General features: G+C 45.1%; 1 long non-coding RNA gene across 4 annotated transcripts in view; it reads right to left on the bottom strand.

Moving 5' to 3' along the window:
* Positions 1 to 23935, bottom strand: part of LOC142431574 (uncharacterized) — an 85570-nt gene that overhangs the window by 20050 nt on the left and 41585 nt on the right. For all 4 annotated transcript variants that reach the window (XR_012780844.1, XR_012780847.1, XR_012780846.1 and 1 more), the window contains exon 9: positions 20818 to 20929. This is a non-coding gene — a long non-coding RNA (uncharacterized LOC142431574). The remainder of the gene's footprint in view (positions 1 to 20817; positions 20930 to 23935) is intronic.

The following is a 23935-nucleotide window of genomic DNA, read 5'->3' as shown; positions in this document are numbered from 1 at the left end:
TGATATAAAGCTCTTTCTCACACACAAATGAGTATCTCAGGATTTGTTTCTCTAGTCAACCTGGTCTAACACAATTCACTTACTGACTGGTATTTTAAAAATCAAATTCTGTGACAGACATGTTTTGAGGAAAGGAAGTAGATTTACAGCATTGAAAGTATGTAAAGCTCCATGCTATAGAATAGTATTTACAAATTTCCCATTAACAAATAAACCTACCAAAGCATGACTAGAAACAACTACACTGAAATTTTGTCAGTAAGTTTATATCTGGAGGATGAGACTGTAGGTCATTTACTTCCACTGGCTACATGACTTGTGTAATGAGGAAGACAAGTCTATGAGCTGAGAACATTGTGCGACCGTATCCACCGCCCCCCCTTTATCCAGTTTCAGACAATAGTCACATGTAATGTGCATGATACACCCTCCCATTTCTCGTTCTATAAGGTCAGTCGAAAAGTCCAACACCTTAAAACAAAAAAGACTAGCAACATAGCAACCTAAGACTAACGGCTCATATAAACCAAGGACTACGGGCACGGAGTATGCAGAGAAGGAAGTGCACTTGAAATGAGACTCCACCTTGGTCATTAAAACTTGAGGTGCTCATAACATTCCGCTGTCCATCTATCAGACAGGCCAAGAGCACAGGTTCGATAGATCGTGCGTCCATGTGAGTAAGAGTGCTAGTTCACCTACGGCCTCAAAAACTGGTGGAAGCACAAGTTGGTACAACAACTCTCCCGAGTGTGGTTTTTGCAGCATCTATCAAAATTGCAAGTGGCACAGTGGTTAAGTGCTCAACTGCTGTCCCAAAGGCTGGCAGTTCAAACCCACCAGCTGCTTTTCAGGAAAGAGATGTGGCAATCAGCTTCCCTAAAGATGACAGCCTTAGCAACTTCCCTTGGCAGTCCTCGTCTTGTCGTATAGTGTATCTGTGCGTCGATGTCCCCGGACAGCCGTGGGTACCAGCTTGCATACAACCATGCATACTCTTTGGTCCATCAGTTGTTCTACTGCTTTCTCCCACAGATGTAGTGCATACAAACATGGTGTCTTCCCTGCTACTTTGTAACAAGTGACTTAAGTTTGGGGACCATCCAAAAATTCAACTTATGATTGAATGACTAAAATTATATCTTCTCTTTAATGGAGGGATATCAAGCAACCATTAAAAGGAGAGTTGCTTTTATATAAATGATACGGCAATAGCTTCAAGATGTTTCAAATAAAAGGAACAGTGTAGTGCGTGTGACATGAAAGGTGACTAAACTTCACGGCCTGGTATCTGTTCACTACATCCCTGGAAGGAGTTGGAAACCATAGCTGCCTCCGGAGAAAGAGGGAGAACATCGTGGGCACTCCATCTCACTGTACACCCACGGTGTTTCATGATTGATCTACCATGTTTGAGTAGCATATTTGGAATAAAAAATAGTTGATAGTTATTGAAAACGAGAGTCTGTGGAGCAGCACTATGGTACAGATGGAAAACTAATTGCAGGGTGCCAACTGGTCCCCTTCTGCTCGTGGGCGGTAGGGCTCCAGGCAAGCCCTCTCCCTTCTATGGGCCACCTTCTCCTCTCCTCATAAAGAAAATCACAAAACTGCCTTTGTGCTCTTGAGAATCTGAGCTTCTCCGTTGTTTTCCAAACAAATACTTGTTTTCAAATATCACATGAAATAAAGGTGTGTCACTCCTAGAATTACCACCTCCTGTTACAGTTTCCAAAGGCCCTGCTCTTGGGAAAGCTTGTCCCAATCAACAATGTTCTGAGCACTCTTTATACACTGGGCCCCAGGTTAAGTGCTAGGAATACAGGACTGAACAAAACAGGTCCCCATCTTCAGTGAATTCAATAGAAGACCTCCCAGGGACTGAGCACCAACTAAATGGCAGGTGCTGGATAATGTCTCTTCTATAATTTTATTTCGTTATGTTCACATCAACCCAACCTTCTGTAGGCACGATTAGCATCTTCATTTTACCGATGGTCATATGGCAGCCAAGAGGTGGCAAGTCACCTGCTGGTAAGAATTGCTTAGCTGGGATGCGGTGGTCCTACTAATGTACATCCGGATCTGAGTGACACCGATGTCGGTGTTTTCTGTCTGGCCTGGCCGGGGAAGAAAACACACCTGTGCCGGGGATGGATAAGCAGGAGTGTGTGCCAAGAGCAGCGATAATGCTCCCTGTTAGGTTGGCGTGGAAATGTGCGTGAAGCCAGTAGTCGGTGTGTGTGTGGCACTTGTTAATCCGGATGTTGGTGGGTGTGTCCCAAGAAGCCTTGGTGCAGGAGCAGTTAAATGCTATGGCTTCTAAACAGGCAGTTCACACTCAGCAGCTGCTTCACAGGAGAGAGACCTACAGCAGCGGTTCTCAGTCGGTGGGTCATGATCCCTTTGGAGGTTGAACGGCCCATTCACAGGGGGTGCCCGATTCTTAGCAAAATGACAGTGATGAAGAAGCAATGAAAATAATGTGATGGTGGGGGGGGGGGGTCACCAGAACAAGAGGAGCTGTTTGGAAGGCTTGTGGCGAGAGGCAGGTTGAGAACCACTGACCCATGGCTGTAGAAACCACATGGGGGCAGTTGTCCTCCACCCTCCAGCAGGTTCACAAGGAGTCAAAGCAGACTCGGAGGGACTGGGTTTGTTTTGCTTTGTCTTTTAGATTTGTTCTCCTGAGCCGTGTAAATGGTGGAATCGTTAGTTTCCCCAAACAACCCCATATCTGGCTGCGTGGTTGCCTCTGTGCCAGGGCAGGGAGGCATGCAACCCAATGCCAATAGCAGTCAGTTCGCAGGCTTCCGAGAGCCAGACCTAACCTAAAGCGACTCTCGCTCTCGGTGGAAGCAGTTAGCACGGGTCTGGAGAACAAACTTCAGGTTCTTCCTTGATGGAACACAGAGAAATGAGAACACAGACAGTTACAGGCAGAGATGGACAGACGGCTCTAGGCACGCCGGAACCCACAGCCACGCAGTCCTTTCCCATTCACACTGGGCCACGATTGGGCTTCTGAGGTCTTGTAAATCTTCCCCAGAGCAGCTGTTGGGTTTGAACTGCTGACTTGCTGACTTGGAAGAAAGCAGCTGCATGCCTGCCCCAGAGCACCAACAGGCTCCTTGGGCATTCAGTAAACAGTATTTATATGAATTCTCATACAGCCTTGGGTCCGCCAATCCAACCAAGAGCTCAGTGACATTTCTGAGTAGATGAAATCATGGATGAAATAGATTGGTTTACTCTCTAGACATCAGTATCACAGTGTTTTGTGGGTGAAGCATCTGATAAATGGATTCTCACCTGAGAATTTCTCCCACACTTTTCAGACTTTGATCACCCACACCACTAATTACTCTGGATCCGGGTGAGGCAGATTCTCATCTGTAAACAACTTTTAAACAAGTTCATTTTAAACAAGTTCACAGACAACATTGACCATGAACGACTAGCTGATGTATTTGCCGTCTTGGGCCTGCCTCCTCGTGGCCATGGAGATCTGACTGAGGTTGGGACCTGCTTCCTCCTTGGCTGCAAAGGGCTCTTCTTGTCAAAATGCACACCACGGGCGATCCTCCAACAGGGAGGGGTAGGGTTTACTGAAGGCAAAGACAATTTCCACCTCCCCAAAGTGGGTAGGTCAGGGGGTGGTGTGGCCATTTTGGAAAGCATTTTCTTGAGCGTGCTAAATGCTCTTGAAAAAGTGCTTTGTGTCTAGAAATTGTGTGTCTATAGTCAGTAGGCTGCATTTGAAGCAACATTTCTGGTTTGATCTTCTGAGCTCCTTTAATACATCAGGTGTTTTTTTAATGCCCAGAGGGACATGCAATCCCCTCTCCAAGATAAGCAAGTGGAAGGACAGCTGGAGAGTTAATCAGCAGACATCTAGAGGGTTGTGGCAAGTCCCCGAGCCACTTCAGGTGCAGCACTGGGCAGCCCGAGGGATGGCGAAGCTGCTCTTTGAGGGCAGGGAGGTGGCGGTCACCACACAAACAATCATCTCCTGGGAGACCCTGTGCCTCCGAAACGCCACCTGTGGTGTCGACAGTGGGTATATAGTTCCACGCCCCCCCGCTCCAACCCATCACAAATGCGGATAAACAGTCTCAAAACATGCAGCAGCTCGGCTGCTCTACCCCCCTCCAGCACAGAAGAGGAGAACCTCCCAGTGCTGTGAGCCTAGCCAAACCAGCAGGCGCTCCCACCTGCATTCCCACACATCAAGAAACGTGCGAATGGCAAATTGAGTGACGACTTCACGTCAGGTAGAGACCTGCCTACTCAGTATAGACATGCACCCCCTCTCATTTTGCATCACGGACCGGAGAGAGAAAACAGTAATTTCTAGTTCCTGTGCTCAAACTCGCCCAACACTGCTTATCAAGGGGCAAGTAAAGATAGCAACACCCACTCAACAGTGTCCCCGCTCTCTGGGTCCCCAAAGTGGTAATCATCTCTGCTGCTGGAAGCAGGACATCCCTGACCCCCAACTAAGGCAGAGAGAACCAGGGAAGCCTAGTTTCCAGCCAAGGCTTTGCTTGGTTGAACGGAGACTTAGAACTGGTTTGAAAATCGACGACAGGGTCTCATTCCAATGATCATGCCTTTCACTTCATTCTATGTAGGTTTCTTTGGTACTCTTTCAACAATTCAAAATACACTGCTCAAGACAAGCATTTATCCCCTCCCTCCACGCCCCCCGCACCCAGCACCCCACGCTTTTAAAATGCAAAGCCACAACATTTTTAGCAACCACAAACACACTGGCCTAGCCAGGCAATTCACTGTACAGAATTATTCACAATATAAAAAGATACAAGCCCTCTATTATAGGCTACCTGGACCCTCCTGGACATTCTACCACACATCTTTGAGCAGTTCAGGGATCTGACAGAGCCATGTGTAAAATCGTTTCTGATGGAAAGGAATTGTTTCCAGGATCCGAAGGTTGCTGCAACCACCTGACAGAGACACCAAGCAGCAGCAAGACTCTAACAGCAGGAAGCTGCAGGCTGGGTGTAACGCTGTCCTAGCCACAGGGACAGGCCGATCATCCCCAGCTCAGTACTGCACCTCCCCACACGGCAAAGCTGGTGAGAGGAAAGGAGAGCAAGGAGAGACTTGGGGGAGGAGGAGGACAGCCCAATCAGACTTGTCATCACTCTCACGACAGAGGGAGTGCCCAGGGCGCAGGAGTAAACAAAATGACCCTTGGAAAGGTCCATGATGATTTTGTGGGAAACTGAGTCACGTTCATGGGTATGTTTGAAGATCGAGTACAAGAGTTTGGCAAGACTCTCTAGAACCGGAAATGCAGAAATGGTGCAACCACTTAGTTCAGACCTGCAAAGTGAGTGCTTAAAAGAAGATACATTTTAACATCTACAGATTGTATCATTCAATGACATGAATGTACTCCCATGAGCAAAATTTGTACATAATCTGGGTAAAAGGTATCTGATCATTTTCAGAATACATATGGCCCCTAGTTGTTACCACTACTTTTGTTAGTTGACCAAGAGCTCAAGTAGACACAGTGGCAGTAGTCTCACGCAGGCGTTCTCTAGGGAAGCGCAGTTGGTACCAACACATCAGCACCTGCTTTCCAGATGAAACTACGAGTTTTCCCCCCTGGGCAGAGGCAACTGGAGCAAAGATTGCACTGAGGGCCTCTCTGTCCCCCTGACAATCCCGATGGGCGGATGAGTTATGCTGGGGAAGCAGCTCACCCAGAAGAAGCATTTACATTGAGGCCTACACCTCCCTTCTGTTACGAACCAGGTAGCGTTATGACTGCCCGTACACACACACGAGAACCCTGAGACCAAGTGCATTCGATGGCTGGCTGAGTCCTTTCTCCTGTGAAGTGGGGTAATTTAGTTTTAGAGCTCTTCTTCTTAGCTGCTACTCATGGGAAATGCCGTTTCCCACGCTCGGCGGCTCAGTTTTACAGGTTGTCCTCGAGTGCACCCGAGTGCGCCCGAGAGGTAAGAACACCTGCAGGGCCGCCCACGGAGAACAGTCCGAAGACGTGGGGTTAGTGGCCCACTCCGCAGGAGACCTCAACAGGAAACTGGAGACTGGAGATGTTTGCAGGAAAATGGAATCCCCAAACTAGGTGCTCTGAACTCTCGCCCACAAGATATGTCAACACAGCTTTGAGGCCGATCACTTCCTTTCGGTCAAGCGGATACATGAAAGGCGTGCGGGGAGGTGTGATGAGAGAAGGAAAATATGTCCGGAGCTTTCAGCGGTTCCGGAAGGTGAGCCAAGCTTGCACACAGATCCCAAGGTGAACCTGAAGGTGACTCAACTGCAGGAAAAGCGACGAGTGACACCACCCGAGCCAGCAAGGGCAACAAGACCCCCCACAACTCAGGGCCTGTGGGAAGGAGTCTCTCGCCAGCACTGAAATGCGGCCATACTTTGACAGCGTGCCCCGGTGGCCAGGATTTGTGCTCAGTTTTCTTTCTGACGCGCTCGCTCCTCTTACTTGGCTGCAGCCACTTGACTCAGAGTCCCAGGAAACTTCCGAGGGTCGCATTCTCAGCAGAGAGGGCCGAGGAGCCAAAAGAAAAGGCGCGCACTCGGAAACCGTGGAACGGTACTTTAAACAAACTCATCCAATTTTGTTAGACTTGTTGACAGGCACAGGTGCCCAGAAAATAAGGGCTGAGTTGCTTTAGATTGCTGTTTGAATAACAGATTAATTTAATAATCAATAGGAGATTGAATGACAAAAATTATTGAGTGGAGCACCCAAACCACCAACCCTAATGGCATTCTTATGTAAATTCTTCTTTTCTTTTAGGCTCCCACATTCTTAATAAAACCTGTACTTTTGAAAGTCCTTTTTAAACACTGCACAGGGACTGATCGCATGGCTGAGACCACCTGACATGGGTGCTGGGATTCGATCAAAATATTTAGGCGCCACCTGATGGCTGCTGAGAGGCGCGCTGGCTGTGAGTGGCAGTGCGAGAGCGGAGGGCCTCCTGAAGCAGTGCCCTGTGGGCAGGGGACCTTCTAGGGGATGGTGGCTCCTCCCCGTTTGCCTTGCTTGTGGAGGAAAGGACCCCACATCCATGACTGTTGTGCAGGCCTAGTCCTGTGAACTTCCGTTCGCTCCAGGCGGACGCTCAGACAGTTCCACAGGAAGTACCGTATATACTCGTGTATAAGCCGAGTTTTTCAGCATAAAAAAATGTGCTGAAAAACGGGTCCAGCTTATACATGGGTCAGTGGTACCCCAGCGAGATGTAACATCTCACTGCCCCCGGCCCATGGTAACAGGACTAGCGCCTGTTATCATGCGGGGTGATTGCCGTTTCTCCCCCGTTCATTCAAAGGCCCGCTGACACTGCAGGGCTTTGAATGTTTGTTTACTCACATCTAACCAATCAGAGCCATCCTATGACTTGGATGGCTCCAATTCACAGAAGCACCTGTAGTGGCAGCTGAACCGGTAGGGGTGTGTCTGTGGCTACGCTCCGCCTCTCCCCTCTGGTCTCTGTGTTAATTCACATCCTGCATCCCCTGCCCACATGGACTCCCCCCCCCCCCTCCTCCCGGCTAACACCTCAAGAGCAGAAGAGAGTAATAACAATATTGCAAGTAGGGAATTCTGTGTTGACAAAAGCAAGTGAGGGAGTGGCAGAAAATGAAGGCTGCCTTGGAACAGATTCCAAAAGCTAAAAAAGCTCTTCGTGGTTTAACGTCTTTTTTATGGGGCTCTAGAGAGTGAATTGCATAAATGGATTATGGAGTGTCGTCAAAATGGTTACTGTGTAACACGCATGGGAATCCACATACGTGCTCTACAAATGGCTAAGGATGACAACTATAAAGCATCAGGCATTGAAAAATTTGCTGTGTCAGCAGGATGGTGTACCGGCGGCTTCATGAATAGGTTTGGCCTACTCTCTTTGAGACAAAGAACAAAGATTTCCCAGAAATTGCCACAAGACCTTGAAGGAAAAAATTATGTCATTCCAGTCATTTATAATAAAACAAAAAAGGATTTATAATTATGACCTGGCAGATATTGGAAATATGGATGAAACTGCCATGACTGTTGATCTTCCAAGCAACAGAACTGTGGCAAGTTTAGGAGAAGAACACATTTTTCTCCAAACCACAGGAAATGAAAAAAAAACAAAACACTTTACAGTTGTTCTATCAAGTTTGGCTAATGGAACTAAGCTGCATCCTGTCATTATTTTTAAAAGAAAGACCTTGCCTAAAAAGATCAATTTCCCACCAAGAATTACTGTGCGTGCACATGTTAAAGGCTGGATGGATAAAGAAAGAACAAAAAAGTGGCTGGAAGAAATTTGGAGCTGACGACCAGGAGCAGCTTTTATTAAAAAAAAAAAAGCCATCGTTACTTGTTTGGGATTTGTTAAGAGCCCACCTATCAGATGACATAAAACAATTGACAAAATCTAGTAAAGTTACTTTAGCCGTTATTCTAGGTGAGCTTACATCTGTATTGCAACCTCTGGATGTATCTTTGAATAAGGCTTTTAAAGACCATGTGCGAAGAATGTGGCATGAATGGATGTCATCTGGTCAAGCTCTACTAACAAAAGGAGGAAATCTCATGAAGACTGACATAAAACTAATAGCAAAGTGGGTTCGAGATGCATGGGAAGACATTCCAGAAGACCTAGTGCGACGTGCCTTCCAGAAATGTAGTATTAGTAATGCTCTTGATGGCAGTGAAGACTGCGCTCTGTATGAAAATGACAGCAGTGACGGTGGTGGTGATGACGACGATCTCAGGGAGGACAGCGTCTATGATGACCTCACACCAGCTGAAGCGCTGCTTTGGGATACGGATGATGATGAGGGATCCAGTTTTGAAAGATTTTAACTTTTACAATTAGCTTGGTTGTAGTACTCTTAAGGTATCATTGTTGATACCTTACTGGTTTTTTATTAACCTATTTTCCACTTACTGTGCTGGTTTACTAATGTTAAATGACTTGTCCTTTTACTTATGTTTTTATTTAAAATAAATATTTAAATACATTACCCCACTGATGTCTCCATTTTTAGTAATTTTATTTTCATTTGTTTTGATTATTGAAACTCACCAATAGCTTCTGCACTTTCCACCCTAGGCTTATACTAGAGTCAATCAGTTTTTTCTGGTTTCCCAGGTAATAATTAGGTACCTCGGCTTATACTCGGGCCGGCTTATATTCGAGTATATACGGTAGATGTGAAGCAGAGGTGCACGGCTGACGTTCCAGGGACCACCACATGTTCTGGCCATTGCACCAGGAAATATGCAGACTTCCAAAAGAGGGAAGGAAGATAACCTAGCAGCATTATTTTCTTCCTAAATGTACTGTATTCCAGCATGGCAAAACTCATGCAAAATGCCACATGCATATTCATAAATACCTTCACACGCAGATAAACCTCTGTAGGTTCTGTTTATTAAAATGGAGCAAATATATTATTTATATATATGGATAAAAGGACTTGGTCCTTCAAAAACAGGCACTCACTGAGATGACTTCTGTTCCATGAGGCTATCTTTGTCATGTAGATCAAATCTTGCACTGCAGCGTGCTCTGACTCACAGTGAACCCACAGTGACCCAACAGGACAGCGTGAAACTGCTCTCTCGGGTTTCCAACATTGTGAAATCTTTGCCAGAGCAGAAAACCAAATTTTTCTTCCACAGAGAGGCTTGTGAGTTTGAACTACTGACCTTGCAGTGAGCAACCTTGACACGTAACTCATTACACAGCCGGGTCCTTTACACTAGAAACAAAAATGTAACCATTTTACGCCGAGACCACTTCCAACCATGGGCTTTGACAAAGTCTGCGCATGGAGGAGGAGCATTCAAACAAGGCTCCACCCAAGGTAGTCTCTCCCGTGAACCTTATGGAATTATTGTTCTGATATCACTATTGATAATTGTAGCTGCTCTCTGGTTCTTGATAATTTTGATCACTTCCCCTTTTAGGAAACAGCTGATGTCAACTGAGGAATATTCCCTAGAGGTTGAGCTTACTCCCCTTCCTATGGCTTTGAAAGATCCATGTCCTGACTGTGTGCAAAGTGTACTGTATAATAAAACTAGAAACTGGAAGCCAGAAACCCCCCTTAAGGAATTTACATTAGATCTTGAGCAGGCTGAGCTATTGCAACCGAAACCCATGGAAATCTGAGAGGCTCGTTTGGAAGCTTTTGTGCAAGACTCTAAAAAAGTTTATCATCTTCTTCTTTCCCCCCTGCTTATATTGGTTACTGCATAGGGGGTAGAATATGCTAACCCCCTCCCAAAGAGAAATAGAGTTCCTGACCCTGATTTACCTTATACGAGGGCTCATAATAAAAATGGCATAAGAATACTTAACAAAGAAGGTGTACAAGTTCCTTTTAGTAGTTTAAGTTTTATGGAAAAGTTAGCAAGAAGAGGGCCTCCATGATGTTTGAAGTCCACTGAAGCAAAGCTACCCATTGGGAGGCAACTCATACCTTGTTACAGAAAGACTTTTGGGAGTTTAATTTATGTGAACTTAGTAGAACAAGAAATGAAAGCCCTAGAGGAACAGCCTAAGAAAGAACAGCTAAAGCCTGTCAAGTAATTTTTGATAATGAAATGTATTAATGCTCTATTGATTTCATAGTTAGAACAATGTGCCCTAGTTGGATGAAGTGTGCTCAGTTGTTGTTAGAAGGTTTATGTCTATCACCCTTGTAGTTGAGAAAGTTTTGGTTTCAAGATGTACTAATTTTTAACCCAGAATCGTGATGTGATTTATTTAACTTGTCATGGCCTTGTGGCCTGAGAATTTCCTGATGTATGACCTCAGGCCATAAACTTTAAGCCAAGAAAAAGAACATATAAGTTGAAGCTTTGATTGAATAAAATTGGACCAGTCACCCACAACCTTTGGGTCATGTGGTTTCTGTCTCCCACTCGCCGATGCCGTGACCCACCTTGAGGGACCCCAGACCTTGCTGCAGCTGGACTGCGGCAGGTGGCACCCGAACAGGGACCCTCAGGTAGAGAACCCCCTGATAATTAAGTAGATTTCGGTCAGGCTGGACTCTCACCGTTTGGATGTTGCAGACCCCTTAGCAGAGGTAAGGCTAAGTACGAAAGGGTGAGTAGTAATGGGAAACTCTGAATCTCGTGAAAGAGAGTTATTTGTTGACATCATCCAGCAAACCCTAAAAAAGAAGGGGGCTAGGGCCCATAAGACTTTAGCAAGTTTTCTCTCCTTTATCTAGGAGTGTTCTCCTTGGTTTCCTGAGCATGGAACTTTGGATTTAGACACCTGGCAGAAGGTGGGAGAAGACCTGAAAAAGTATTATGAAGAAAATGGTCCAGAACAAGTTCCTGTAAAAATGTTTTCTTTATAGAGTCTTTTAAGAGATAGTTTAGATCCAAGTCCCACAAGCAAGAACCACTTATTACCAGTAGAGGCTCATGAAGAAATTCCTTTGGTAATGTGGGGCACAGGTGTGCAACTGCTAGAATCAGCAGAGTAAAAGTTCAAACAGGCGTTATGAAAATCAAAGTTTGAGGTAAGCCTAAGTTTCGGTTTCAGGTTCCTGGTCACTGATGCAACGCATCGCCTGATCCGACCTAACCAATGGGACACATCACCCAATGTCGCCTTAGCCAATAGAGTTCGAGTGACAGCCCACCAGTGACCGACCAATCAGGAAAGCACATTCAAACCTACTCACCAATCACCGCTGGACAATGCTGGTGCCAGAAGTTTTCTCCAATAAGTTTAAAGAACAGCAAGCCTGGACTGCCCCTTGTCCCGCCTCTTGTCCCTGGCCCTATAAAAGCCTGGAGAACAAAGAGCTCCGGGCTATTTCCCTTTTGGACACTGGATCCCTGTTGCGCTGGGCAGCGGAGCGAGGAAAGCCCTAGCTTGAGCTAGCAAATAAACTCCTGTTGCCATTTTTGCAGCTCAGCTGGTCGTGATTATTCTGTGCGCCCAAGGTGAGCTCGCCTTCCTTCCCTGAATCTAACAGTAAAGGATGCTAAACAAGGCAGCCAAATATAACAACGAGGATTGGGATTTGTTTGTAAAACCTACTGCCCCTTGTTTGGAAGAAACTAAAAAGAAAAAGGCTGCTCCAAAAATGGTTCCCACTAAAGCAGGGGTTTTAGGAGCTGTCCAACAGGCTCCAAGAGAAGGAATGATTTCCTAAGGTGTTTCCTTCCCCATTACAGATGCTATAGATGAAGGGGAGTCTGAATGGGAACCATTGCCTTTCAAAGTACTTAAAGAACTGAAAAGTGCTGTTAAAGAAACTGGACCCACGTCTCCGCACACTATGCAGTTAGTGGGAAGTATAGGGAATTTGGATGATTTCACAGAAGTGGATGGTTCCAGAGTACTCTTCTTTAGTGGCCACAATAATCCAGGAAAAAAAGTGAAAAAACAGTTTTGGAAAGGATGTTTTTAATATTATCATTCCCTACACAGTTGAACAGTTAACCTATCTAATGGAAAATGATGATGATTGGCTAGTGGCCGTAACAGGGTATTTTATTTTTGAAATATATTACATCATCTTCCTAATAATCCCTCATTGCATTTTCTCAAACTCCACCCAGTCATTTTTCCAAAGCGTACTTTAAAGCAGCCATTACCAGGACCAGCTATTCTAGTGCTTACTAATGGGTCTTCTAACGGCACAGTTGTGACTATTATAGACTTTGAGAAAATAGGTACTGAAACCACAGAAACATCTGCTCAAAAGGTAGAGTTGATGGCTGTTTTGGAGGCTTTTAACAGATTGTCTGCATTTCCTTTTAATCTTTACACGGACTCATATTATATTGTAAAACTATTTCCTCATATTGAAACTGCCCCGCTTCCAGGAGATAAGACCACAATTTTTTTCCCCTTTTGAGAAATTTACAGGCTTCAACTCATCAAAGAAAGCATCCATTTTAATTGGATATGTGAGAACTCATTCCCAATTTCCTGGTCCTATACATGATGGTAATAGATTGGCAGATTTTTATACAAGGCCTCTCATTTTTTCTGCAGTTGAGGAAGCTAAAGAAAGCCATGCTATACACCACCAGAACTCCTCTGCACTTAGGTATCAGTTTCACCTTCCCTGAGAAACCGCCAGAGCTATAGTCAAAGATTGTCCAACGTGTCCTCCAAATGCGGTTTCTTTACCTATGGGAGTGAACCCCTCAGGTGTAAGACCACTGTTTTGTGGCAGATGGATTTAACTCATGTCCCACAATTTGGAAAATTGGCTTATGTGCATGTATGTATAGACACATATTCTCATGTAATTATGGCCTCTGCAAGGCAGGGGAAGCATATAAGGACATAATTCAACATCTTTTCATGTGTTTTGCTTATCTTGGCATACCCAGAGCTCTTAAAACATACAATACTCCTGCTTACACTGGCAAAGCAATTAAGATTTTTTGTTCTAATTTTGACATTAATCATAATACGGGAATCCCCTATAATCCTCAAGGGCAAGCTATTGTGGAAAGAGCTCATCAAACTTTAAAAACTCAAATTGTGAAATTAATGGCTGGGGAATTCAAACATATTTCTCATCATGTGCTAAATCATGCCCTTTTTGTGTTAAATTCTTTGAACTCTGATGAGAAAGGGCAAACTCCTATTTTAAGACATTGGGAAAAAGCCCTGGTCAAATGGAAAGACCCACTTATCGGTCAATGGAAAGGGCCCGACCTTTTAATAACAGCGGGGCGAGGGTATGCTTGTATATTTCCACAGGACGCAGATTCCCCCCCCCACACCTCATTTGAGTTCCAGACCATCTCATCAGCCCAGCGAAGCAAAAAGAGGAAGGCACCTGCCTCCCTCTCTCGCTCGTCTGTGGTGCTGGGTAACTTTCAGTCGGTAATCGGAACACCCGCGGAATGTAGGATTTATGGAGTCACTTCAAAAAGATGACAGGAAAAGCAAAGAAAATGCACAAGGGCCACACGCAGGCTTTGATGTTTTTGACTCTGGTACGTGACTGAGCTATTGGTGGCCGGAAAGAACACTTTGACAGGAGTCCTCTTCAGAGTCTGCGCTACCTTGTTCTCCCTGCTGCCAGCAAACTGTCCCGGGCCTTGCTCAACTTTCCCGTCTCCCATGAGTCCTCGGCCCTGCATGGCACTGAGCCTCTGTGGATGGTGGAGACGCCTCCTTCTCCATGGCAGGCCTTTCAGTCTGTGTGTTCTCCCTAACAGAATGGTTTCTGGGCCTTGGGGAGACTGTAACCATCTCCGAATGGATGGAAGATGGTCGTCTCTTTAGTTTGAAATGCTCGTGTCATTTAGCTTGAATTAATCTTCACTCTTACCCCGGGTTTCTAATTATGAGCCAGGAAGGGAGCATCCAATTTTCCCTCCCAATCCTCCATCTTGATTCCTTGATAGCGTTTACTTAGTCTGGAACTAAGAACCTTGACTTGTCCTCCATGCCACATACCCGTCTATCACTCAGTAGTAGCTATTGGCCAACTCATGGACTTCGCAGTGAGGATGGTCCAGGGTATAGCATCACTCTAGCCAAAAGGTCCCTAATCATCATGGAATCATTGGAGTCTACTTCTCAGAACTCCGGAGCCACGGACCATGGTTCACAGTGCTCTCATCATTCATAGGTGTCTTTTGTGCTGTGAGCCAATGGGGATTTCAGCAGTGGTGCAGTGATGTTAGACTACTTCATGGGAACATTAAACGTTTGACAGGTTAGTCTCTGGAAGTTAAAAACCTGTTATACATATGACGGTACGCATGTAAAACATGTGGCCATTTAGTGACTCCTTACTGTGGCCCAGGCCTTACGCCACATTCATAACACACATTGTCTCATTTAATTTTCACCCCAGCTAAGGAGTCGTTTACCATTACTAGCCCCAAATGACTGAGGAAGCTGGGCGTCCATGCGTCAGATCCTTGCAAAGGCGGCACTGCCCGAATAGCAGACTCAGGTCCCCATTCTGAATGCCTCGCCCTCAGGGCTCCTGCATGCACTGCCCTTCAGCCCTCACCTGCGGCAGAGCTGGCGTAGCCACAGCCAAGACACACAGTTCCAGCACAGGAGACGGCCACCCTGGAGGCCATCCTGGGCTACACACTTTGATAAGCTGGATGAAATCATAAGACAAAATTGTTTAGATACACCCCCAAGAAATCTTAGTAGAGAGGGCACTAGAAGTCAACCCGAACATTCACAGGTAAGCATGAAAGACTAATACTCTGCTGCTGATGGAGAGCTCCGGACAGAGAGAGCCATCTTTAAAGCCTGAACTAGACACTAGTTGGGTAAGATGTTTATGGTAATTATATGTTGCAAGTCTCTGATGACACTTATTCTCAGGCAATCAGTACTAATCAGATGCCTGATAGAAGCCCAGATGCCAATCCACTGTGACCAGCAACTCGAATTATTTTCCATTACAACAGAAATGACAATATTACAGACCAGTTCAGTCAAAACGGACAAAACACAGGAGCAAACAACCCACCGTGAACGGAAGTGAACACATGGGGAAACACACCTTGGCACCCCGAGACTCGAAGCCACTTGAGCAGTCTGAGGGCATCCCAGTCAGGGACAGTGGCATCAGAGGAACAGGCTGCACGGAATTACGCACAGCTTTGCAAACAACGCTTACATGGATTCGATGAAAAGGTCGGCAATACTAAAAATCTAATGGATTCTGTAAGCAGAAGGAAGTTAACTGAAATACACCTCGAAAGGAATGAATCAGGAGAAAAGTACATAAACTCATAAAAACAAACTTATTTCAAGAACACTTTAGGAAATTTGAGAACAATGAAGATACGGTGAATATTTCTAAAACACCATCAGGAGGAAAAGTCAAGCTACTGACAAAGATGCAAAGTCAAAGGCCAGAAGGCAGTGGGACATTCTCCCCACAGGACAACCACTGGGAGACCACGGAGTGAAATGGCCCATGCCGAGTACATATTAAATAAGACACTCTAGACCCGTGGTTCTCAAGCTTCCTCATGCCACGACCCTTCCATACAGTTCCTCATGTGGTGGTGACACCCCCCCCAACCATCACATTATTTTCGTTCCTACTTCATCACTGTCATTTTGCTACTGTTATAAATCGGGACCCCTGTGAAAGGATCATTAGAGCCCCAAAGGGGTCGCGACCCACAGGCTGAGACCATTGCTCTAGACGAAGGAGAAAACTTAACCACCGTTCCGGAAAGCACCCCTAAAGCACTCTACACTAAAAACAGTGGTGGCCAAATTGACAACGATAATAAATTATTTAGTGGGGTGAAAACACAGTACAGCTATCAATAAACTGAAAAGGCAACGTACAGCTGATAACTATGTGGAAGCTGTATGTGTATGGGTTTAATTGCTAAAAATCAATCATCCTAGCCACTCAATAACATAAAGTCAAACAATTTATAAAATGGGCAAGGGACTTGAGTAGACTTTGTCCAAAGAAGGGCCCGGGAGTGCAGAGACATTGCTCAGCAAGATCAGGCATGTGCGAGTTCGGACTTCTCCACCATGAGTTCGGCTGTTCCTTTGGATGCGCGGGAGGGATGCTGGTGAGAATGTGGGGAAATTGGAGCCCTTTTCTGAAGCGATGGAATCTTAACATACTGCAACCACGTTAACAAAAACAGCCCTTTGAAACGTAGAACAACTGCATGGCCCAGCAATTCCGCTCCTAGGAGTATGCCCCGCAGACTGCGAAGCAGGGATTTGAGTTCCGGCAGTCCTCACCGTGGATTTGAATCCACGCAGAGGCGGCGGTGACACATCCGCAGAGAGCAGAACCACAGATCCTGCTCTCTCAGCAAACAAAGCAAAGGGGGAGCAGGCCCAGGGCCAATTCCATGGACAAAGAGGGCTGCTCCACTGGGACAGAGCCCATGCTCCTACGTATGTATAAGATACATGGCAGTGCATCTTAAAAATATAAAATGCAAGATGAACTGCATGACATGACGAGCTAAATCAACCAACCATAATGCTGGTGAGGAACTGGCATATTAAGTAGCTCGACACCAACAGTAAATGGGAAGATTTGCCCCAGAGGATACATACCGATCCCAGGACTAGCTACTACAGAATGCAGCTTGTTTAAACACACACACACACACACACACACACACACACACACACACACACACGGATACAGAAAACACAGCAAGTCTCCACAAAACTAAAAGGAGGTATTAAGCCGAATACAATGCTGCTTTAGAGATCAATAATAAAAAGATACGAGTTAGGAGATTCTGAAGCACTCTTTTCAAAAATACAGATCAGAACATGATGATAATAGAAAAATGTGAGAAGTCAACAACAATGAAAACCCTTTATGGGGATAGACTGGAGCATACACATAGACATCTGCAGGCTAACTTTTTTGTGTGTGTGCAAAAAGTTAGCAAATAAGAAAGAGTAACCCCCAGACACATGGTAATCATACAGACAAGAAGCTGACAGTGTGAAGACGGGAGGGGGTGGGGAGCACAAGAGAGCAGGGGAAAGGGAGGGACAGGGAATCCATGAGGACCACCAAGAATTTAAACAGGAACAAAGTACAACTACAGTAGCAGCTTCTAATCCAGCGGTTTTCTCAACCTGTGAGTCTCAACCAAACGACCCTTTCACAGGGGTCGCTCAATTCAAAACAGTAGCAAAATTACAGTGATGAAGCAGCAACAAAAATAATTTTATGGTTGGGGTCACCATCACATGGGGAACTGTATTAAAGTTCCCGGCATTAGGAAGGTTGAGAACCACTGTTTTAAAACCAAAATAGAATGTAATTAACATATGCACTCCAATAAACTTGAAAACTGAGATGGAAATGAGCAACTTTCTAAGAAATATCATAGCTAAAGCCATTTCCAAAAGAAAGAGTAATTCAAATCATTAAAGAAATTAGTCTAGCTACATGCACAAAATCCCATCAATCATCGGTAGAAAACTTTATAGGTAAGCTTTAGTAAACATATATGAAACAGATAATTCAATCGTATACAAAATATTACAGATAATAGAAAATGAGGAAAACTATCGAGGCTAATTTGGTACAATGAAGTAACCTTAAGAAGAAAACCAAATGACATTACACAATTTATATTTTCAACATAAATCAAAAGCCCATGGTATAATATGAGCAAAACAAATCTAAGGTACATATGGAGGGGTAGGAGGAGGGAGGGAGAAAGGGAGAGAATATGAATATGAGAATCCTGCTGCTAACTGCAAGAGTGGTGGTTCAAAATCCACCACCACTCCCAAGGACAAAGATGAGGCTGTCTGCTCATGTAAGACTTTTTGTCTCAGAAACCGTATAGAGGGTAGCTAAGAGCTGGGGTGGTGGTGGTGGTGGTGGTGGTGGTGGTGGTGGTGGTGGTGGTGGTGGTGGTGTGTGTCTCTCTTTCCCTGGTACCACTGAGATTCATCCTGGGAAAATAACTATTTTCAAGTTAAACACTGTATTTACTATTATAGATATGTTTATTATACATGATCTACTTACTGGCTTTAAAATTTGAAAAAGACACCAGTGTAACTCAACATATTAACAAATTAAAGGAAGGTGATTCTAGTAATGGACGTAGAAAAAATGTTTACTACAGTTCAATATTCATACAAGTTTCAAACCACAGAGGCTGCAACAAGATCTCATAGAGGTTTTCTTTTACCTAAGTGGCTAATTTGAAAAACATAAAACAGATATTATACGCAACATGGAACTACAGAAGGCTTTTCTTTAAACCTGAAAATAGTTGATATTCTCACTACTTCCATTCAACAATGTATCAGAACTCCAGAACAGTAAAACACACACACACGCACACACACTCACAGTTAAGAATGACAATTAGGAAGTAAACTTTCACTAATGATATTATTGCCTATGCAAGAAGTCCAAGATCATGTATACACAAGCAATTCGATCTAAAAGATCAGTTAGCAATTTGCTGTAAGTTATTCAATGTACATAAATCAGTGATATACTAATAGCAGTTACCAATTAGAAAATGTAATTCTAATAGGTAGCACTTATGATGACAAGAAAGGTATATACTATGTTTTAGCCTTTCATAAATAAAATTATAATACTGTATTAAAGGCATTGAAAAAGATTTATATAGAGATACTCAGTTTATGAATGAAAAGGTCCAATATTTAAAACAGCAGTTGGCTTCAAATTCATCTACAACAAACATATTGCTTTTAATCAAAATCATAGAATTCATGCAGGTTTAACAAAAGTATACCAAAATTAATATAAAAATTACAAAGTCAAGAATAGCCATGTAAATGAGAAGGAAGCAGGCACTTGCTTTCCTAAGTAGCAAGTCCTAGTTAAAGTGATGATACTTAGGTCCATTGACACACCACAGGGCGAGCAACAAACCTGCACGCAGACTGGAGCTCAGCCCGACACGGGGGCATCGTAACCACTTGTAGGGAATGCACAGCTTGGTTAACATACCAACAACACAGGAAAGGACGAAACTAGAACTCCACCTGACGACACGCACACATCACTTCCAGAGGGATTAGAGTCCAGCACAGGAAAGGCAGTGCTTGAAAGCACTCAGAAGGACATTATAGGAGAGTGTCTCTCTCATGACCCCAGTGCTGCTGCTCAATTCAGCCCAGACCGGAGCATGTACACAGGTCCAGATAAGAGATGGGAGCTCATGGCACACGGAATCCAGGAACAGGAGTGGGGATAGAGATACCAGAAGGGTAAGGGGAAAGAGGGGAGAGGATGGGAGAAGGTGATACCTATCACAATGATTGACACAAAACCATACACCCCCCCCCCCCGCCAGGGGGAATAACAACAGAAAACATGGGGGAAGGGAGACAGCTGTTGGTGTGAGATGTGAAAATAAAAATAATTTATAATCTATCAAGGGGTCATGAGGGAGGGGGGGGCGGGAGGCTAAAAAAGAGCAGATACCAAGGGCTCAATAGAAAGTAACTGTCCAGAAAAGAATGATGGCAACGTATGTACACACAGGCCTGATGCAATCGATATACGGATTGTAAAAAGGGTTGTAAGAGCCTCCAATAAAATGATCGTTTCCTATAAAGGGGAAAAAAAACACGACACCAAGTCATGAAAGCAAAGAGGGATAAATTGGACTACATTAAAATAAGAGCACAGAAAACTCTCCTCAACAAAAGACGCCTCTAAAAATTGAAGACACACCCCAAAGACTAGGAAGACGCATGCACCATGTGTGGTACTTATAAACAAATGGAATCTAGAACACAAGGAATATCCAAACCAAAAAATAGACCCAACCAACCAACACAGGAGTCTCATGGGACCAAAGAGGCAAGGAAGTCCAAGTCATCAATAAAACTGTTAAAATAGCATCGGCATCATTAGTCATCCGTGAAATGCACATGGAGACACGGGAGACCAACACCGTTTTACCAGATTTGGGAAAACACAAAGGCCAGTTAGTTTTAAGGATGTGATCTGAGAATTCCTTGAGCCGGCTTTTAAATGATCAACCATCCATTTATAAAAAGATCCACTGGGACTTCTCCAACCATAAGCACCTGGACAGAGAAGTCTCCCCCGTTCCAGGAAATGCTCTTATGCAGTTGAATGGGGGCCACCCTTGGAAGGATCTCACAGACCCAACAACGCTTCTTCCCAGCTACAGGAACACGTGCCCACACGACAGGGCAGCCATGCTTTCCGTGTCTCTGCAAGCCAACTGCCTGTGTCCCACTTGCCCGTGGGGGGATGTGTGTGTTGAGGGGTGGGGGGCCTTACTTGGAGCAGGCTTCACAGGCAATGTTCCTGGTGGTCTCCTTGATGGTGCGCTCCCAGACAAACGCGGGGTACTCCATGTGGCAAGGTTCCAGGGTGTGCTTCAACTTCTGGGCTGCGGGGATATGGGGGTGGGGGAAGAACGGGATCAAGAACTCAGCATGCACATTCCCAATTGTGAGCCCCGCCAAGAGAGCTGAGGATGGAGTGAGGCTCCCGAGGCTCTGGGTTTGGTTCTAAACCCCGCCGGATCCCATGGAATTTTCTAACTGGCAGTTGCAGAAGTATGTCAGCCTGACTCTCCTACAACCTGTGCTTAGAACCCCCCCAGCCAATCCTATTAAAAACCCGAGGTGCCTACAGTGCTTCATATCCACAAACAGGTGTTTTGATATTTTGTTGCAGGCATCACCACATTTCATTAGTATTGTTACTGTATTGTTTGGCCTGTCTATTTTAAAGTGTTTTTTATGCACAGAAAGGTACACTGCAGATCAAGATAGACACTTGACTGATGTTAGATAGGAACCATTCCTAAGTGTCTTTGGATTTAAAAAGACTTAGTAAAAAACCCAAAAACTCATTTGTAATCTGGGGATGGCCTGTAGTCACGTCACTGTGCCTGCCAAGCTACGCTCTAACCTATAATTCCTCACGCAGTGGTCTTGCATTATCAGCTATCATTTATGCAGCAGAAGAATTCTACTTTCTGGGACAGCATCAGTCACGAGGGCTCTGACCTCAGCCTCGCTAGAGCTTAGCAACAATGAAGATGTATATCTTAATAAATATGTAAAATATAAGCTTGACCATGTTATTTAGGGTGAGACAGAGGTCATGATACAATTGCATGGTTTTATTTTAGAAGGAAAATAGTAAAATACATAATGCCTTTGAGTCACAGCCACGGACCGACAGAATCTTACTACTATGAAGCTCTTTGTCCCATAGTGTACACACCTTGTCAGTTTTCACACAGTCAAAAGCCTGGGGCGTGCTGGCCCAGGAGCTCAAACACTCTGCTGCTAACTCCAAGGTTAGTGGTGCAAACCCACAGCTGTGCTGTAGGAGGCCAACGGAGGCCGCAGGCAGCCTGCTTCCATGATGATCACAGACTGCCTCGGGGTGCCTCGAGGCCCCACGGCGAGGTTCCTGCCAGTCCCACGGGGCTGTGGGGTTGGACTCCCCTGGGTGACTTGCTTTGTGGTTAGTTTGATGGAGGAACACATAGTAAGTAGGTTCTGGGCAAAATCTTTGTGATGAAATGATTGAAATAAATTACACCCAGGAAGGAACTAACAAAACAAGTTGATTATTTTTAAACTGGGGATCATGAAAATCCATAGATCAGAGGTTACGGAGCCCTGGCGGGGCCACGGGTGAAGCTCTGTCTGGGCTGGTGACCACGAAGGCCGAGAATTCAAAGCAGAAGCAGTTATTTCCCCAGGAAAGATGATTGACTGTCTCAAACTACAATACAGTGCGGTGCAGTATAACTCGACAACACAGTACAGGACAATACGGATGTCGGGTCTCAAGGACCCCCAGGAACAGCTCCACTCTGCTGGGTGCAGTCACTACGAGTTGGACACCATTTCTGGACGGTGGCTTTGGCGAGGGTGGGGGTGCCCGTGAGCAACATGGACCCAGGCATGTCACAGTCATTAGTCCTGGGCCCAGACCTAATGAGCGCCGCGTGCACCTCAGCTAGGAAACACAAGCAACACCCGGAGCTCTCTACTAACGTCACAAACATTCAAGTGGCGAAGATACTGATCGCGGTGAGACAGGACAGCATGGTGGTAAGCAGAAAGGTTCTGAAGTGGGGAAGTTGATAGTACAAATCCCTCATCTGCCGCCTTCAGTTAATCCCCAGTATTCTCCCCTGGAAAATAGGAAGGCAGATAGCGCCACTGAACGCATAAACATCAACCTTCTAGGACTTAGGGAGCTGAAATGGCATTTTGAATGACAAAATCAGATGGCTTACTAGGCTGGGAATGAAAGATTCAAGAGGAAAGGAACTGCATTCACCATCAAAAAGGATATTTCAAGATCTATCTTGAAGTACAGTGCTGTCTGTGCAAGATAATATCTATCCCCATGCAAGGAAACGCCGTCAATACAACTATTACTCACACGTATGCACCAACTACTAGAAGTAGCAATGCAGAAAGTGAAGAAGTCTACCATCATCTTCAGTTTGAAATTTATCAAGCAATCAGGATGCATGATTCAGTACTGGTGATTGGAACGCAAGCGTTAGAAACAAGGAGGAAGGGACAGTAGTTGGAAAATATGGCCTTGGTGATAGAAGTGAAGCTTGAGTTGGTGACAGGATTTTGCAAGAACCAATGACTTGCTCCTAGAAGATATACTTTTAACAATATATGAGGACTTCTCCAGAGGGAACAGAGAGATGTCCTATAGACCACGTCGGGGGAAGAGACAATGGGGAAGCTCGCTATCAGCAGCCAACTAAGGTGGCCAGGCCCGACCGTGGATCAGTGTAAGGTCAGGCTGAAGGAAACCAAGTCCACAGATCCAAACTATGCCCTTGAGAACACTTCAGAACAGACGTGACGCCCTGAACACTAATGAGAGAAGACCTGAGGACTGAGGAGCGGTGGGATGACATATAGACCATCGGACCTCAATAAGTCAAAGGGCACTGCAAAGACAGTCAAGACTGAGGCATAAGCGGAGCAAAAGCAGGATTGACCAAGATTTCCTCTTGCTTGGATCCACAACCCATGTGCAAGGAAACAGCAGTGCAGAGCTCAAAGGACACACTGCGTTGCACTGAGCATCTGTGCCCTGAGGATCACAAGCTGTGCCATCCAGAGCCCGAGAGGGACTACGATCAGAGTTCCAACAACACTGAGATGCTGGTGTGCAGAAGGCTGCAGATGACAGTGGAAGCCCGAGATACATGTGAGATCTACACAGGGAATAAGCCTCCCCTAATGGAGGGACAGGAATAAACTGGGTACCAAGCAGAGTGTTGGAGGGAAAACTGTGGTAGATTAAAATGTCAAACCTGACTTGAAGGGTTAAAGCCTTGTCATTTGACCTCACCTCTGAGACAACTGGCCTTGATTGGGCTCTCAATATTTTCTGG

This window comes from Tenrec ecaudatus, chromosome 18 (genome assembly GCF_050624435.1).
Source record: "Tenrec ecaudatus isolate mTenEca1 chromosome 18, mTenEca1.hap1, whole genome shotgun sequence".
NCBI lineage: Eukaryota > Metazoa > Chordata > Mammalia > Afrosoricida > Tenrecidae > Tenrec > Tenrec ecaudatus.
Note: the sequence above shows the minus strand (reverse complement) of the source record. Positions and strands in the feature narration are given on the sequence as shown.